At 40.3% G+C, this 20,158-nt stretch overlaps 1 protein-coding gene across 1 annotated transcript in view; it reads left to right on the top strand.

Annotated features, from left to right (window-relative positions):
- The window catches only part of LOC119478316 (astrotactin-2-like), a 624,157-nt gene that overhangs the window by 13,122 nt on the left and 590,877 nt on the right, over positions 1 to 20,158 (top strand). The gene's annotated exons all lie outside the window — the stretch shown is intronic.

Raw genomic sequence — 20,158 nt, 5'->3', positions numbered from 1 at the left:
CAAGTGGTTAGTTTCAGTTAGTAGTTGGGACGTCACCATCCACTTGCAGTGAACACCCCTTAAGCTCATTTGAAGCCCTAATGAGTTGTTTTTGATTCAGAAAAAACAAGGTAGGAGTAAACTAAATCTCTATAGTTTCTGTACAGCATTTAATTTTAGGCCAAACCAATGCGGCACTGATTAAAAAGGTAATTGTTTGTATTTTAGGGGCTACAAAACATGTTAGCTGGTGTAGTAGTTACCCAGCATGTGATAGGAAATAATAAGTAATTTAAAAAAAAAAAATGTAACCTATATTTAATATCATTAGATTGTGTTGTAAGGAAGGAGGAACAATTAGTTACAAGGTAAATATGCAGTAATCATAGGTAATACAATTTAAGTGTATACATACCAGTCGGAAACCTCGGAAAAGTGAAGCCAATGCGGAAGTGCCTTAAACTTGCATTCTTCTTATAGCCAGCAGGGGGCGACTCCTCTGGTTGCAAAAAGAAGTCTGATTGTATAGAAGTCTATGAGAAAATGACCCTACTTCTCACTTGATTTATTACCTCGGTAAACATTGTAAACATGAGTTTATGGTCTCAATCACAAGTTCTTCTTCAATACAGCATGATTTTCATTTAGTAAATTATGGTCCCATTTAGAGTTTAATAGACCATAAATCAGCGGATGCTTTAGGGCTTGGCTACCTTATGATTGACAGGTCGCTACCGCGGTGTTGTCCGGTCTGGATGTTGTCCGTGCTTTCGTCTTACAACTTTAACCCTTTCACAGTGTGTTTTCAGTTCATGAGAGCTAATTATAACCTTTTTTGTCACCTAAAAATGCCTTATTCGGCTTTCAGTTGTACTAAGCTCCACCCTCTCCTGTCACTTCTGGTTGCAAAGAACCAAGATGGTGACGGCCAAAATGCCGAACTCGAGCCATCAAAACGGCAGTCCACAAACCAACGGGTGACGTCATGGTGGCTACATCCACTTCTTATATATACAATCTATGATACATACCAAGTTATCTCAAGATATTTTAAGCCAAACCTGCTGTAATTACAGGTTCCAAGAGGTACCACCTGTAGTCACCACTAGAACATAATGAAAGACACAGCATCAGTTGTAGGGATGCTATTTTTGATTTTTTTTTTAACCCATAACCGCCCCTTGTTAACCAATAATTAACTGACAAGATTAGTGCGTTTCAGCACGGTGGTGCAGTGGTTAGCACTGGCGCCTCACAGCTAGAGGGTTGCAGGTTCAAATCTGGCTTGCGGCCCTTCTGTGTGGAGTTTGCATGTTCTCCCCGTGTTAGCGTGGGTTTTCTCCGGGTACTCCGGTTTCCTCCCACAGTCCAAAGACATGCAGGTTAGGTTAATTGTTGACTCTAAATTGCCCGTAGGTGTGAATGTGAGTGTGTATGGTTGTCTGTCTCTATGTGTCAGCCCTGTGATGGACTGGCGACCTGTCCAGGGTGTACCCCGCCTTCGCCCGATGTCGGCTGGGATCGGCTCCAGCCCCCCTGCGACCCCTAACGGGATAAGCGGTTGCAGATGGATGGATGGATTAGTGCGTTTCACGTACCGGTGATATTTTTAATGCTTAACATGCCGCCCAGCTGCAACGAAAAGCCGATGCACAAACAGGTAAAATTGATCATTTATCACCAGCTGCAGTGTATGAGCAAAACAGACAACTGAGTCCCCGGTTCATCTGTCCAAGGGAGTTACTGTAGCAGCCGAGCTGCTGCATGTTTTGTCCCAGTAAGTCTCCACCACATCATTTAGCTGCGAGGTTGTCAGCTGTCTGTCTGCCTGGCGTAGTGAGCACGGCGTAACTTTAGCGAGTGTCCGGTCGAAAGACCGAGCGTGTGTGTGTATGGCGGTGGTGTACTCTTGTCAACCCAGCGTAACTTTAGCGAGTGTCCGACAGATCGTGTGTGTGGAGGCGGTGAGTGTGGGGTTGTCGGTGGCGTTATACGTAGCTGTGAACGTAGTTGTAGCGGTGTATGTACAGTTTATTTGTCGGTGAATAAATGCTGAATAAACGGTTAATTATTAACATCACTAATCAGTTGCAGATAGAACACATTATCATGAATGTGCAATAAAGGACACTACACCATAGTGCACAAACTATATATTAATGTATGCATGATATTTGCATTATTATGATAACTTATTCAACATTTCATGTCTTCCTCATAGTCTGCCAAGATGGCCAAGGAGCGCTTGGATGTAGGAAGCATTGCAATGATCATTAACTAAACATTACATTTTAATCACTTCATCGTGTTTGTGACCCATCAGCTAACATGATAAATTGTCTCTCGCTAAGACTCATCTATAATGTGTTATTAATGATAGCATAATTAAAATGGGGGGCCTCTCACTGAGAACCGCTCATCTTGTTACTCCAGTTAGTCTAACCTCATATAAAATGTTCTTCATGTGCAAAATACAGTTTGTTCTATAGATATCATCATCTTTACTATTCATTTAACTGCTTTACAGAGTTATATATTTTTTTAACGCAGCAAAGCAATAACAGTTCAAATGTACGTGATGCTGTCCAACATTGTGGATAATGTATTTTCTAATATTTTCTAATGTCAGCATGTATCATTTAGATACTCAGATACAAGCAGAGATAGAAAAAAGCCTGATGTTTATTTTCCTTTTAATATTAACTGTAAAATATATTGCTTTGTTAGGGAGTAACTTAGCTGAAATCTGTGTCTGGCCACAGAGCAAGATGCCATCCGTAGCATCGCTGGGCTCTGGATCCCTGCGACATTAATTTTCCCAGTGTCACCGCTGATGTATGGGGCTACTGAATGAACATGGTAGGGAGGGCATGCTAACCTTGTGGGGAAAGTGTTAGGGGTCAAACCATACCCATGTCAGGTACTGTGCCGTGGAAAGGCATGCAATATGCTGCGATATCGCTGTTTACGCAAAACTCTCTAACCTAAATTCTATTTCTTGTGTCACTTTCTGTGAAAAAAAGAGCTGATACATCAAATAACTCCATTATCTTACCAGTTATGAACTCTTCAAGGTTTATTACATTGAAATGAAGTCATACTTTCATAGTTTTTATGGAAATTGAATGATATACAGTACCTGCATTAGAACACAGTTTTGGAAAAATCTCTTCAGATGACATTCAAATTTCAGCCCATAATTTCAGCCTTTTGGCTTCCTGAAAGAGTCGGATGATAAGACTGAATTAATTTCCCCCATTTCAAACCTGGTGTTGAATAAAAGTTTTTTTTCTGTCTTATCTCTTTATGCTATCTGCCTTGTCCCGCTCTGCCCTGGGAGTCGGGATACAATACAGAAGAAAAGAAAAGAGGAACATTCTCAACTGCTTCGCTACAGATCCTTGGAATGAGGGCATGACACTGCACCCGTGAATCTCTTTGTGCAATGTAATGTCTCTGTGAATCAGGATAGACTCCGCATCAACACGCCTGAAATAGCGCTCTAGTGTGAAGGGAAGGGTGTAGAGGGCAGGTGTGGGGGACAAGGTGGGCTCTGACCAGCGCAGCTCAACCTTGTCAGACAGCAAAGGGAATACACCTCTGCCAGGCTTTTAAAGAACCATTACTGTCATATGGGGAAGGGTGGCTATGAATGGGACTACGGAGGGAAATAACTTGACAACCTTGGCTGTATAGAGAACAGACACAGATATGCTCAAATGGTGCCAGAGAATACTGGGTGCTGTGTCAGTAATCTCCTAGCAGATAAAAAATAAAAAAAACTATTGCTTTTCACAGAAAACGGATCAAAGATTTACATAGTAGATGTCATAACTTATGTAACTGTTTAACATTTTAACAAAAGTACGACTCAACCCCTTTGTGACATCATTTGTCCTGTTTTCCGTCCTCTACTGTACCTCTGCAGGATTTCAGATGGTCCCCCAAGCATTATCAGGCTTGTTGGCTTGCAAACCTTTTTTCAGCGCATTTGTGACCGAACGGTTTAAGTCTTGCATAAGCAAAGATAGACTTCATTGCAACGCACGTAAACAACATGAATTTGGGCTGACAGTTAAAGGCAGGGTTGGGGATGTTATCCAGTATATACTATTTGTTATATTGGTTGAAATGGTCTTTACACGCCGACAGCGATCCATTACTTATGAGCTCTGAAAAAGCCTTGCCTTGGAAGGAGCCCCGAGGGGGTTTAGACGGAGCTCCTGAGGCGATGCTACTTTCAAATTATGCTAGCTTTCCAACATCATTGACCCTACCTTTAAGTCTGGGAAGGAATATCACTTAATAGGGAAAAATCTATACAGCATAGATCACAATATTTTGCTTGGCAATATTGTATCGATACACTGACGTCAAGTATTAATCTTTTATTATATAAACTATTAACGGCTGCTATTCTGTCTTTCACAGGTTGTAGCGGGCTCAGTCTTTTAGAGTGTAGATACTGGTATCCTATGAAACGAGGAATGAGTTAATCGATTGCAACCAACCATGTCATGCTAGCATGTCGGAAAGAACGCTAAATAACACTCCAAAGTTAAGCATTTTGACGAGGAAAAATTGGCATTTTCAAAGGGGTCCCTTGACCTCTGACCTCAAGATATGTAAATGAAAACTGAGATTAACAGAGTGAAAATTGTATCTTCTTAGATACAACAGATGTTGACAAACTGCATAATATGCATTTCAAAAAAGTTAATAAATCACAATATATCATAATTTATCTTATAAATACTATAATAATATACTCCCATCATTCCTAGTTATGGCCCTTTAATGGAGGCTTACCTGGAATATGCTTAAAGCTGAACTCTTCAATTTAGAGCAATGGTGTGACTACAAGGAGGCAGTGACACTAGGGGTGGGGGAAAAAATAGATGCAGCATATCGCTATATTTTGCATGTCAATATTGTATCAATACACGGACGTCAAGTATTGATCTTTTATTATATAATCTATTAACCTCTTAACAAAGCCCGCCGCCAGGCCCGGCCACTATTCTGTCTTTCAGAGGTCGCAGCGGACTCAGTCTTAACAAAGCTAGAGTGAAGATACTGGTATCATATGAAACTAGAAAAACATGAGGAATCGGTACTGACCATGTCATGTTAGCTTGTTGGGAAGAATGCTAAATAACGCTCCAAAGTTGCACTAAATTTTGGAAAAAAGGAGGAAAAACTGTCATGGCCATTTTCAAAGGGGTGCCTTGACCTTTGACCTCAAGATATGTGATGTAAATGGTTTCTATGGGTACCCACGAGTCTCCCCTTTACAGACATGCCTTTATGATAATCACATGCAGTTTGGGGGCAAGTCATAGTCAAGTCAGCACACTGACACACTGACAGCTGTTGTTGCCTGTTGGGTTTGAGTTTGCCATGTTATGATTTGAGCATATTTTTTATGCTAAATGAAGTACCTGTGAGGGTTTCTGGACAATATGTGTCTTTATTTTGTGTTGTTAATTAATTTCCAATAGTAAATATATAAATACATTTGTATAAAACAGAATATTTGCCTATAGTTTCTCATGTTGATAACAGTATTAAATACTCCCTTTTAAGGTACATTTTGAACAAATACAAAATATGCGATTTCATTTGCGATTAATCGCGATTAACTATGGATAATTGTGGGATTAATCACGATTAAATACCATAATTTAATTGATTGACAACCATATCGTGATAGCATCATATCGTTGGGCCTCTGGTGATTCCCACCTCTATTGCTTAATAAACTTCCATTATTTGAATACTACAGTAGCGTTTATTTGACAATGCACAGTATCTGATTGTGGACGAACGGCCTCCCAGTGCCAACTCTTCAGTTTCCTCACGACTAGCATGCAGTTTTAATGCTGCTTATGCTTTATAATGTATAGACCACCTAAATCAACTGTTACAAATACATTCTCTGCTACCGAATATTATATCTATATGCCCCAATGATTTCTTGGCTACTGAGTGCTTGGAATCTGTAAACCTTGACGTTACATTCCCCTCATTCTCAACTCCCACGGCCAGAATATAAAACATACAGATGCTATACACATTTAAGATAGACAACATAACAATTTTATGTTAGTGCTCTTGGGTGAATATGGAAAGCAACTTGGCCCTTTCCAGCGAAAAAAAAGAAAAAGATTACCATGGGTCAGACGGAGATATTAATGGAGGTGGAAGAGCTCTGTGGCTTTTAAATCCCTGGCCTAATGGACTGTATTGACCACATTAATAAAACAGGATATGTGTTTCTAATGTCCTCTCCGTGGTGCATTAGGCCAGGCTTTGCTTGGACTGTGGTTCCATTTGTTTGTCTGGGATGGCAGCTGGGTGCAAGCAAAGATCTGGATCCAAAAACTCATTTGATCTGAAGCAGAATGCAGTTTGAGAAATCCCCAAATCTTCCCTCCATGCTGCGCAATGAATTATTGCAAGGTATTATAAAAGTTTCAACTATCTATGAGACAATAATGTTTAAAGGGAATTTGACTTATGAATGTTATAGAAAGGAGAATATAAAAGGTAAATGATGTACACAGCACTGAGCTCCCGAACATTATTACCATATTATTCTTCTTCTTTTTTCATGTGAGCCTTTCAGTGTTGCGTAATATCCTCTACTTTTTATTGTCGATATGTGCTCTCTGTCCGGCACCTAAAAAGAACTGTGTGCGCATTCCTTTTTTTCTACAGAAACAAGAAGACCCATGAGCAGCATGCTTTAAAATCCACCCTATAATTTAATAGTTGTACAGGGCCACATATAGCCTACAGTAATAGGTAATAACAGTAAAGGTAAAAAAAGGTAATATAAATCTTGAGAAGGAAGAGTCCCGACTCCTTACATACCAGACTGACACAGTGCTTATAAGGACACTGTAAGTTTGGGTTTAATGAGCATCAAGCCTATAGTAATATTGTACAGTATATTTCATATGCAACTACATACTGTATATTGCACATTTTGAGGATTATGTAATGCTTCCAGATTAGTTTTTAGCCACACTAGCAGGAGCATAGGGATGGTCTGTCGGTCTGTAAGTCAGTACTACTTTGGTCCAGACTAAAATATCTTAACGACTCGATTGATTGCCATGAAATTACGTAGGCAACAGACGATCGTGGTCCCCAGAGGATGAAGCCTACTGACTTTGGTGATCCCCTAACTTTTCCTTTTCCAGTGTTGTCTCAAAAGCTTTAGGATGGATTGTCATGAAATTTAGTACAGATCAGTTGTGCCGAAAGGATGAAGCCTTTTGACTTTTCATCATCAGGTCATTTGTAAAAATGTGTCCAAAGCACGCACTGAACTAAGATGGTGAACATGCTGAGCATTATGTTTGCTTAACATTAGCGTGTTAGCACTGTGATTGTTTCTTACTTTGGGAGTGCACACACGGAGAGGTGCGGACCAGTACGAGCTTCAATGCAGATCCATGAAAATTAAACTGTGTGATGTGTTTTAAGTTTGATAGCATTGTTATTATTAGCAAAACCATATATATATATATATATGCATATATATATATATATATGTACAAAAAATGTTCACATTGGATGAATCTACAATTTTTTCAGTATTTTATTTCTAGTCATGACATGGTTCTAACGTACTGCTTCTAATGAGGATATTCAGATTCTTTACAATATAAAGTCACACTTTGCTGTAGAATTTTCAAACTGGTTTGATATTAAGCATCAACACCGGACCGAACTACAGAAATTTACCACTATGTGTCGCACTTGACTCAGTAGCCTCTCGTCACAAAATGAGAATAGCTCGTCCACCTGAACAGCCTTATGTGAGCCTTGAGTTGTCGATAGCTTCGGGGCACACACTGCACTGCTACGTTTACAGCTATAACATTAGTACTAACTTCATCAGTCACATGCTCGCTCCTTCTCTCTCTCTTCCTCGACCACACACTCGCTACCGTTTCGGGCCGCCAGGCTTGTAATAAACTGGCCGACGGAAGTCCGTCTTGTCTCGTCAGCCCAAAAAAACACAACATACGCCGGGCGTCCCTTCCCCCCCTCCAAACCTCTACTGAAATGTGATCTCCTTCATGCTGCCAGTGTTATGATGAAGTCACCGGCCTCGGCCTGACAGATGCGCACGGCCTGTCAGACACTAGTGGTTCCGTCAGTCCGTTTATAAACAGACATATTAATCACATGTTAATCACGTTGTCATATTGCTTATTGCTAATGCAGTACAGGCTGGATTTAGCACCGTGATGTCGTGAGCAACTCTTGCTGATGTCGGCTACTTTTTAATTTGCCAGAAAACATAATGACAAATGCCGGTTCAACCGGTTGGCATAAATTCAAACTGGCGTAAGCTCATACACAGGACCGGACAGTCAAAATCAGAAATTCACTCAACTCTTCTTTGCTGTCTCCAAAGTGTGTCTTCAAACAGCTGAAGTGAAACATATCTGGCCATAGCTTGAGCGACAGACATCTTACAGGTTCAAGCAATGCTTTCTTACAATTTCCACTTTGCCCTTTTAAGTCGCTAATGTCATCACGAGGACACGTTCTCCGTACCTTCAGCCTCAGATTCTCATTTCTCCCCAGGCCCTTGCATTTTTATTTCCAAACGTGCTGTTTCCTTCCTGTCCAGCAGTTGTCCTCCAGTGTGTTCCGGCCATCTCACATTACCTGAACTCCACCCCGTCCTGCTGACTGCTCCTCATTCCCTCATTAGTCCCTTAGTATATGAAGCAGCTATATCCACCTAATCACTGCCAGATCGTTTTTTTATGCCTTTTTTATGCCCCTGCAGCCATCCAGCTTTCCAGCCTCTCTTCTTGTTTCCTGTCCGTTTCAGTTTCGGCCTGCCTGCTCCCTTTCTTTTCGGATGTGTTTGCCTTTGCTGATCGACTGCCTGTTGCAAGATTCAGCAAAGCTCATATTAACCTTACCTGCTGTGCTTCAGAGTCCAGACATCTACTACCAGAACCACAACAGCTAAGCTAATTATCCACTGATGACAGAAAAAAACTAAATCAAGCTCTGGCGCACACATGACAGTTACATATAGCAGATACATTTCTGTGTCTGGTTTTGTACTTAAAAAATAAAGACGTCTCCCCATCTGTCTAAAAGAAGACCACAAACTTAATGTTGCGTTCAGTCCTTTCTCACCCTTGAGCAGGCATCGTAGAGTGGAGATTCATGGCTTTGCTAATTAAATTTTTGCAAACCTGGTGGAGCCCCTGGCAGCCATTATCTGCCAACAGGATTTTGATTAACTGGACATGAATACACTATTATCTAGAGTTACTGTTTGGGGCTTATAAACATCAGCCCCCTAATTAAAAAGAATAATGCAGCGCATATCATGTCCAAAGCAATCTGCATCTTGCTTAGCTATCAGGGGGGGAAAATGAGCAAAGTCAAACACCTCTTAAGTCCGCGCATAAAATGCAATAAAAGGAAAGTGATGATTCGTGTTTTGTTGTTTATTAGAGGTTGAGCAGAGAGAATGTTTTGAATCTTATACAAGACAAGGCAACATGGCCTTGTTCAGCCAACTAGTGAACCTGCTGTGTGAGGAATATGTGTATACTCTCTTTTTACATACAGGCTCTTAATGATACATCCTCCCTTTTGATAGTCAGTGAGATGTAGGGCGACATTTTCAGGATGAAGGGGACCATCCATTAGTGTGTAAAAAGGTAGCGTAGCATAAAAGTGTAGCATGGATCGAGTATTATCACCCTCAACATGCTGTATGTTGTAGATTCTGTGCAATCCATTGTGCACGACATGGCCTATTTCTCTCTGGAACTACTTGTAAACAAAAGCAGCTGTTTTGCACCTACACTCTATGTTTGATATCACATTAATTAATACAATCTCATATCAACAATCACCAGGTTCCAACAGCTTTGATAAGCACTCAACTCGACAAAACCCAGACTTGCTTTGTAGTGGTACAGAGACAGTATGGCCGGTGAAATAAATAGCTCATTGAAGGAAGTGAAAATGATTCTGAAAAATAAGAATTCAGTCATGTAAGGGCTAAGCACGATAATCGCTAACACCATTCTGCAATGTAATGCATCTCAAGGTAAGGCCTGACACTAAACGCAATTTACATTTATGTGCCATGTATGCGGTGTAGACACTGAAGTTTTGGTCGGAGACGATAAAGTTTCTTGCTGCGGAGCCCCGTCACTTCACAAGACACGGGAAACCTCTGTTGGTCTGGAGGAGCTGCAGCATTTATTTCTGCACAAACGTCCACTGTACATTCACTAGATATTCCCAGAGCTAAACTAACTCTTCTGCAGTGTGTAATGTGTGCGCATGCATGTGAGAGTGGAGCAAAAGAGCAAGTGAGAGTGAAGGCAAGCAGGCACAGGAGCAGAGTACAGCAGAGACTCCGGCCCTGGAGACCAAAGCTATGGTCTCCCCTGCGTCCTCCGACTGCGACCAACACTGTTTAACAGACGGGCTTCACTAGATAGAACTTTGCGGTTTTGGTGCTTCCGTGTAGTTTGTGTTGGAGTCTTGTCTGAACGGCGTAGCCACACACGAGCACGCATGGGACACCGATCTGCAATGATTTATACGTGTAAGAAGTTACAAACAGTCCCTTTAAGTCTCACAATTGCTAGTTACGGCCCTGTCATGAAGGCTTACCCAGAATATGCTTAAAAAGTTAACTCTTGAATTCAGAGCAATGGTGTGACTGCATAAGGTGCAGATGTAATTTTATTACTCACAAAAGTGAAACATGATCTTAGACACTGATTTTCGATATTCTCAGACATACAGTAACACACACAACCAGTGAAGTTGTGTCTTCTCTCCTTCCTCATACCCCAACATGCACGATTCTATCCATAACTGTAGGACAAACAGGCCTGTACAGCCTATTCAGAAATCTATTGTGTATTACTCACCCGCAGAGCCAATCTCTCAACCATACCTCGCTATAGCCAATGACATTTTTTAGTATTGGCTTTGTAATGCCGGGACAGCGGGTCATATAAAGGTCTAGGTATTTTTCTCTCTCAAAGTGTTCCTCGTACATTGGGACAACAATATGCGGTCTCAGAAACGGATGTCAGCTGACAAGAGAAGAAGCGGAGGTGCAGCAGGATATGCCAAACTATAGGCAGTGAGTCGCAGAAATAAAAATGCTGCTTTTCTAGGACGTCATCACTAAAACAGGGGCAGGTGTGTATGCTGTCCACCCGAACTGACGCAGTTGCACTTTTTATTATGACAAGTACATTGCAAAATCGAAACCATTTTCAAGTGACAAGTAAAAAGTTTATGGTCATGGATCTGGTTCTATCTTTGAGTTGCAGCTACTCCTGCTCGCCGTTTCCATTCAATAATGTTTCTGTGGTGCATTTGATAGCTGGCACAGCATGATTTGTCAATTTGTTTTCTATTTTCCAGCCGCTTTTGTTCATAGAATAGGGAAGAGGAATCTAACAGGGTTCTGGCACTTGTGTTAGAGACCCTGGTGGAGGTTGGCAGGGATGCGATCTTCACAGGAGTGTTGGTTAAAAACGGAAAGCATCTGTTCAAAGAGATAGATGAAAATAAATTAATAAAAATGCAGCCATTTGATTTTGACAAGGCTCTGATTCCAGCTCCATTACATAATAATGGCTCAAATTTACTCACTAAAATTTTGCCATCTCAACTGTAAAAATGAAATAAAATGTCTTCATCAGCACCAGAGAATAAAACTGACAAAATCATCAAAAGGGATCTTTTGGTTCACTCAAATTAAAACACAAACTACATGCCTTTTCTTTTTGTCATAAAATCATTCAGTAAATAATATAGACCCAAAATAGACCAGTTTTTAGGGGGGCACAGGGGAGCTTTAGGAAGAGATAGCAGGTCAACAGTATATGTCACAGAGAAGTGGTGTACATCATCTGAAAGCTGGAAACCTGAAGATTAATGCAGCTCAGAACTGTGTGTCAAGTTGTTCCAGTCATAAATCAGAATATAGACATGAATTAAATAATATTTTAAATACATTTTAATAGTTTGTAAGAGCTTAGAACATTATGATAGTAGTATATGATTCCCATGCTCACTTATGTCTCATAAATTGTTGCAGCAATTTTTGGGGTTGATACCATATATTACACAGATTTACCGATCGAGGATTGATAAAAAAAAGTTATCATTAATCACTCCAGAATACCACATTAAGACATCAAGACTGTTTATGGACCCCTATAGGCAGAAATGCAGAAACTCACCATTTTCAGAATAGCCGGAAATTACACATTTACAGTATACCGCATGCAAAAAATGTGATGATCATAAAGCGGGCTTGTCTGTAAAGGGGAGACTCGTGGGTACGCATAGAAAATGGCCATGTCAGTTTTCACCAAAATGTATCCCAACTTTGGAGCGTTATTTAACGTCCTTCCCGGCAAGCTAGCATGACATGGTTGGTAGCAGTGGATTCCTTAGGTTTAGTAGTTTATGATATCTGTACCTTCACTCTGTAGCTCTAAAACTGAAATTGCTACAACCTCTGAAAGGCAGTAAAGTCGGTCTCAGAGGGTTAAATTATTTACGTCTGTGTGCTTTAATGTAAATTTCACCATTTTTTGGACAGTATCTGGTACTGCATGAGTCCATACTGGGATTGAAAAAAATTTGCTTAGAATGCAGATTTTGCCTCAGGAATTATACAAGGAAACCAACTTTCAAGAACATTTGTTGAACCTGTAAGAGAAACATGATTCAACATGGATGAATCTGTGCCATAAGTGATACATATAATTTAGTCCTCACATGATTAAAAATGCCAAGAAGCAGCGAAATAGGCTCCTGCGATCTCTGACTGATACAAAACTAGATAAAATAACCCAGCAAACGGTCTTTCTGACTCCCACTCTGAGGAAGATGGGCAATTACATGTAAGGATCGCCCTTTGAAGGTCGCCCCTTTGAGGATGATATCTTTTACTTTGGCATCAATCTCGGCAATCGGTACGGACCTTCCACTGGATGTTAACGTAATAGACATAGCGTAGCGGAGATATCACCCGCACAGCTTCAAAGAGACTTTAGATTTCTAGATATATATATGTTTTTATCTTCTTGTGATTGCTGCTGAGCTCAGGTACTCTGAAATTATGTGAATGTATCTCGCAGAAAGATAGTACACTGCCTGTCATTAAGTGATAACCGATAAGATGCAGTGTCTTCCTGAAGAAATCCAGCTGCAGACCTGTTTTTAGAGGAATAATTGTGGCCGATTGCAGTCGGATGTATTTGCTGTAGTTTTCATTCTCTCTCTTTGCTTTACTGAGCTTAACCTTTTGTGCCGATTTATCTAGATTTTAAAGCATGGGCCCCTCCAGCAGCCCAGGCTTCAGCTGACTCTCACCCTCCATGTAATTTTGTTTTGGCCCGCCAAAGGCCACAACATAATTTGACATAACGGAGCCTTACCTCTTCCCCCGGTCTGAGAATATTGTGACCTTTCATTATAAAGCCTCTATGAATCCAGTTCATCACTATAGCTCAGGGATTTGGTAGGGGTGGGGTGGAGTGGATTGGTTTGAGAAAAGACTACAGGAAGCACTCTTCTTAATGCTGGCACTGGAGCGATGTTTAGAAGTGCTCCGGGGCTCTAAAGCAAAGACCTTCTCCCTCAATTAGATTGATTCAGAAGCCCGTGGCTTTAACCTCTGCTGGAACACAATTTGTCTCATTTCGCTCTGATTTTAGGATGTCCAAAGCAATCTCACGAGTGCCTACAGATTCCTGGCTCTGCATGCTGTTTGCCTTGTGCTTTGTTTTCCTTTTTCATCCATCCTGCATGCAAGTACATACCCATTTGTCTATTTATGGAAAATGAGACATTTGACAATGGATATGCATGACAAAGTTGGCTTTATATACTGAGCAGGACTTTTCCAATTTACCTCTGTGGCTTTGCCGTCTTAACATAAAAAAAAAGACTTGTCTGGCTTTGATGTGAAAGGGTCCACACATACCTAACTGTGACTGTGCTAATGACGTAGGTCTTACATGGGTGAACATAAGGGCTGGGACGATTCACCTATCTCCCAATTCAATATTATCACGATACTCGGAAGCCGATTCAATATGTATTGCGGTTTGATATTATGATTTATGCCTTTTTTTTTTTTTTTTTTTTTTTTTTTAAATGTTATTTTTTTGTGGGCATTTTTTTTTTTAAGCATTTTTATTGATAGGACAGTGTTGAAAGGGGGAGAGAGAGAATTGACATGCGGAAAGGACCACAGGTCGGATTCGAACCCGGGTCCACCGCTGCAAGGGACAGAGCCTTGGCGATACATGGGCGCTCGCTCTACCGACTGAGCTAACCAGCCACCCATGCCATTTTTGTTAACATTTTTAACACTACACTGTGGGGAAAAAGTTGAATCATACACTTTTAGGGGCTTTTACTTTGGAAAACATCTAAATTAATATAGTAAAAACGTATGTAGTCAGAGATTATTTATTGCATTTTCTTTTCCAGCAACCCAAAAACCAAAGAATAAAGACATTTCCCTCACAAATTAGTGGTATTTTTAATTTTTTTTTATTTATAAAGGACATATGTTTTATATTTCTGTTTGATATAATCCAATCAATCTTATTTCTATATATGTGTTTTGTATATACCGTTCCCTTTGTTAACACCTCATTTTAAAAACCGGATGTAGTCACACAGGTATACTTTTACCTCTGCATATACTCTCATGAAGCAAATATATAGATTCTGGCATTAAAAAATTTATTTCAAAATCACGATACAGAGGCGAATGGATTTTTTTTCCCCCCACCCCTAATGAACATGGGCCATCAATTGTGCTCTTCAGTCTAATAGAGAACATGACTGCAGAGGATATATTAATACATCATGCTTTAAAGTGGCAGTAGGCAGTATATTTTTGGCATCATTGGGAAAAAAGCCCATAATAACCTTTCAGCATATTGTAATTCACGTGTTCTGAGAGAAAACTAGACTTCTGCACCTCCTCACGGCTCTGTTTTCAGGCTTTAAAAAATCTAGCCCGTGACGGAAGACTTTGACCAATCACAAGTCAATTTAATCGAGAGAGCGTTCCTATTGGCTGTGCTCCGGTCATGTAACCGGAACTTTGCGTTCCTTCGCCAGATTTCACAATGGCGGTGGCGTCACAAACTTTCTAATTTTACTGCTAAACCGTGCACTACAAGATGATTCTGAAAACATTTCAGGAGAGAAATAGGATTTAACGTAACATAAAATTGATTCATATTTGATCAGCGCTGCGTAGTTTGACCGTTTGGTCGGAGTTCGCGAGTGATTGACAGTCGGCTCTCGTAGACAGCAGATGGATAGCAGATGATCAGCTCTTACTGCTTGTTTTCCTCCGGTATGTGGAATCTTGCAGATGCCGGTTTCAGGTTACCTGTTTCATGCACTACTGTCACAATATAGCGAACGTTTTATAAAAATAACTTTTTTAAATCATATTTGCTCCAATCTCGCCTACTTCAGCTTTTATAAGGTAACTAAATAAAGAATATGCTGCAAAAGTCACGCGAGATCGTGCACTCTATCCAAAGCTTAAATGGCAGCATTTACTGTCCTTTACATTAAAGGTCACCAGTTCGATCGCCAGACCAGCAGGATAAATCTGGGTGGGGAAAGTGAACGAACAGCACTTTCTGCTCCCTAATTACCACCACTGAGGTACGCTTGAGCTATGCCTTTAACCCCCCAATTGCTCCAGCTGAGCTGCTCAGTGGGCACCAGAACAAACTGTGGTTTCGCTGGGCAGCTTCCAGGTGTGTGTGTAACTGTGTGGGAGTGAATTCCTGAAAAAATAAAGTATTGTTCTCAGCAAAAGTACAGATCTCTTCATTATCCAGGGGGATAGTGAAGAGATCTCTAAAAAAAGTGGTAGATAATTATTTGCTCAGTCATATTTATGATACTTAATCTTGTGTAAGAGGTGCTGAACTGAGTGTGGCCTTATTAATAACCATTCTAAAAAAAGTTACAGAAAGCCCAAACCAGTTCGTAGCTTTGGACATTTCTAATAACAACTTAAGGTAGGAATAAACTAGAGCTTTTATATCAGTGAGGAGCTGTGGTTTACACTTCCGTGCACTCCCGTTTCAACACTTTGAGCAATCAAGAAAATCTAATTTTCATTAATCATTCAGAATGCACACATGGGAACAACCCTCCAGAATGACAAAACCCATAAGCGCCATTGCTAGTTTCTAAAATAAAATTTCCTATTTATTTGTGCAGATAAAATATTGAAATTGACATTAAGAGCAGGAAAAAATGGCTCAAGACAGTCCATCACGCTTGCCAACTTAAGTGAGAAATTGCACTAATTAGACAGACGATGACATGGACGCGTGTCCAAACAATGATTCCGCCAACACCGGGAAATCTGTTATATCCATTAGTGCTGTTTGACTTGTAAGCTACATACATCTGATGGAAATAAAATCAATTATGGCCCTGAAACTGCTTCATTTAATTGCCTAAAAGCTTTACTTCTGAGAAAAGCAAACATGTCTGAGGTAATCTGCAAAAGAAACTCCCAAGATGCATTCCTTCAACAGCTCTTCACCTTCGGTACCGTCTTTCAGGCAAAACGTGCTTTGTGAATGGCCTTTATCTATACGCGGATCAGGGCTTGATCGAAGACATTCTTAGTCGACTCAGTTTCTCCACAAAGAATCGCACAAAAGCACCACTTTAAATCTCAAGAGATGTGCTCATACGTTTCTCGGGAGTCATTCACCATGAAAAAAGCAGAAAAAAATAACTTATCAACTAAAGAAATCTTAGTCGAATAACACCAAAACGACCGATTAGTCGACCTATCGACTAAGAGTTGGGCAGCCCTAACACGGATTTAACTTGAAATGTTACTACTACGTTCAGACAAGACAAAACCCTTAGTAGTCTGAATGGTCAGACACAGATTCAAAGTATTTTAAGTCAGCCAAACCTGGGGTGCAGGGTTAGCGCGTGGTGTGCATGTGAATATGGTACAAATATCCGACTGCTGTATCGTTGTCTGGTTTGACAAGGCCAATATTTATAAAAGGGAAATAAAGAGAGCCAAAGGCCAAACGAATCAGAAAAATGAACACTTGAACATACATCAGCGTGATAAGAACTACTTAAAATGACAGAAACCATCTCTGGGAAAAATGTATTTAACATTTACTTTGACTTTTTAGTTTGACCCATGTTCCATCCACAAAAATGGAAGCGGCAGGATTTATGACCTATACTGCAGCTAGCCACCAGGGTGGCAATCAAGATGTTTTGGCTTCTCTTATAGGGAGCTGTCATGTCATCAATCTTTATATACAGCCTATGGGTTAACCTCCTACCTTACTGAAGCAAAGCTGGTACAGTATCTTCCTGTCACTTCCCCTTTGTTTTTGTCTAGAACCATTGACACATGTACTCCCATCCACGCTTTTTTTGGAGTTTCTATCAGACAACACGTGTTGGATAGGAACATTACAATAAAGTGTTACTATAGATTTTATTTTGGTGTCGAGGCTCTAGTTTGTAAGTGAGAAATAATTTAAAGCCAAGGCAAAAGTGAAAGCTGAGGCTACTTAGAACCAGCAGGTGGATAATTGAGTGGCATGACATGAAGCAGTGGGTCTTAAATTAACCACCGTGTTGGTGATGACGCTATGCACACTCAGCAGATCCCGGATGCAGCATTATTAGGTTGAGAAAGGATTACATTTTTATTCAGATCCTCTCATGGTTACAGCCTACCTAAGACCAGGTGTGAGGCGCTACATGGCTCATTAACCGTAGGAAATGGATAGATAGAAATAATTACGGAGGTATTAGGCAGATGAACTCGTTGGTGCTTCACTTAAAAATCTCTCCTCACTAAATGACCTTTTAGCATGGATTTTAATATATATGGATAATGGCTTCTTATCCCTCTGGTACTATTAGGTACTATTGAGATACTGTAAGGTGATGTATTGCGATTTTTCTTTTAAATCTAATTTTAGGAAAACTACCATAGTATGAAGAACACACCACAATATGCATAAAATCAGAGTAAAACTGAAAATCTTTTTTATGTAATCAGAACACTGGGATCTGCATTTATTACACAGATTTGTTGAATACCTGAGTCTTATTGGTCAATCACGATGTTCTACGGTCCGTTATTTCTTTAGAGCAGACCGTTGCTATGGGCACAGTTCTGATGTCGGACTCTGGCGGACCGTTTTTGTGTTAAATTACTGATTTCTTTAGTAAGTAGCTGTGTAATAATTAGGATAACGTACAGCTAACCGGTCATTTTTGTGAAATAACGCCCTTCAAGAGCTGGCATCACCCTGTCGAGGTTTATTTCGCAACAATGACCGGCTTGCTGTACATTATCCCTCCTGTATATTATCCCTTACTTATCACAGTCCCAGTAACATCAAACATCACTACATTGAGAGGGCACATACGTTGATATGATATCTCTTTGCAAACGATATTGACTGAATTTAATTTCTGCATGTAAACTATTAATTGAAAATACAGTGTTTTTGAGAATTGATACAGTATCACAAAACACAATATCGGGATACTCTATATTTTCACTATTTTTCAACACCCCTAGGTGCTACAGTGTTTGTTGTTAAAAACAGTCACTTTTTAAATTGACCTTACTCAAATTTGACTTTGATGACACTGTGACTCTCCGCCATTGTCTCAGCTACTGCATTCTATAAGCAGATAGAGGCTTAAATAGGATTTTCTCCTCGGGTGCAGGGGCAATAATCCACTTTGTAACGTTACCTAACAAATTTCCCCTAAGTGGTTGGGAGTCAACACTTTGCTTAGGTTTGCTTTTCAAATCGGAGCACACACACAAGTCTCAAAAACAACAGTAGGACTAGCTTAGTGGTGGCAGTTGGGTTTTTATAGTCAAATTTAATTTATCAATCCACACTTTGTCCCAAATTTTGCCATTTTGTCAAAAAAAATGACGTTTTTTTTTCTTTTCTCAACCATGCCCAACAGTCTGTAGTGTCCTGTGGCGGTCTCTGAACACAACCCTATACACTGGATGGTCAGACATGGCACAAGAAAGGAAGAGAAAAACATGTCATCAATCATAAAAGCTTAAGGCCAGGAAGGCAACAGCACCATAACGCCATTCATCTCTCGCTCTTTCCTTGATCCTTCCTGCCTCTTTCTGTCCCTGATTCCACCCCTCCATTTCTGTCTCCCACCGATCCTTCCTTCCTTGCTGTTTCCCCTCCCTTTTATCCTTCCTCCCTCCATCCATCACTCTCTCACGCCATCCTTTAACTCTAGCCCTAATCCCATTTTCCCTTCATCCACTTCTCATTCCCTCCATTTCTTCTGTCTGACTTCCAGTCTCAGTCCATGACGGGTTTGTTTGAATGTTTACTGTCGCTAGGGGAAATAAATGACAATCCTCACACACATCTTTGCTGTGGCTTGTTCACAAGCCAAATTATGTTTTTAAAAATACAAGGACATTGATTTTTCGCGCATGTGCATGCTTGCGTGTAGACTAAATAACTAGCAAGCAGATGTTTTTTCTTCACGTCATTTCCCAAGGCAATGGCCACAAATCTGTGTACCCGATAACAAAGGTAGTTTAGGAAATGGTATCCATGTCAAAATATCAGCTTCAGAGCAATGTGAAATTAATAAAAAATGGAAAATACCTCAGTATCATAAAAATCTCCCCCCAACAAATGTAAAATGCCAGCTTGTGTTGTTGCATAATTTATAGTGCTGTCAAAGTTAACGCAATAATAACACGTCAACGCTAAGTTGTTTTAACGCCACTAATTTCTTTAACGCATTAATGAATCTTTAGGAGGTCATAGCGGACTCAGTTTTGTAGCTAAGGTGGAGATACTAGCATCATATGAAACTACTAAAGGGAAGGAATCCATCGGTACCAACCATGTAATACCAGCTTGTCATGAAGGAGGTTAAACAATGCTGCAAACTTGGCAAAATTTTTGCGAGGAAAAACTGTCATGGACATTTTCAAAGGGGTCCCTTAACTTCTGACCTCCAGATATGTGAATAGAAATGGGTTCAATGGGTACCCACGAGTCTCCCCTTTACAGACATGCCCACT

The sequence above is a fragment of the Sebastes umbrosus genome, chromosome 19, assembly GCF_015220745.1.
Source record: "Sebastes umbrosus isolate fSebUmb1 chromosome 19, fSebUmb1.pri, whole genome shotgun sequence".
In the NCBI taxonomy this organism is placed as follows: domain Eukaryota; kingdom Metazoa; phylum Chordata; class Actinopteri; order Perciformes; family Sebastidae; genus Sebastes; species Sebastes umbrosus.
This window is presented reverse-complemented; position numbering and strand designations above follow the sequence as displayed.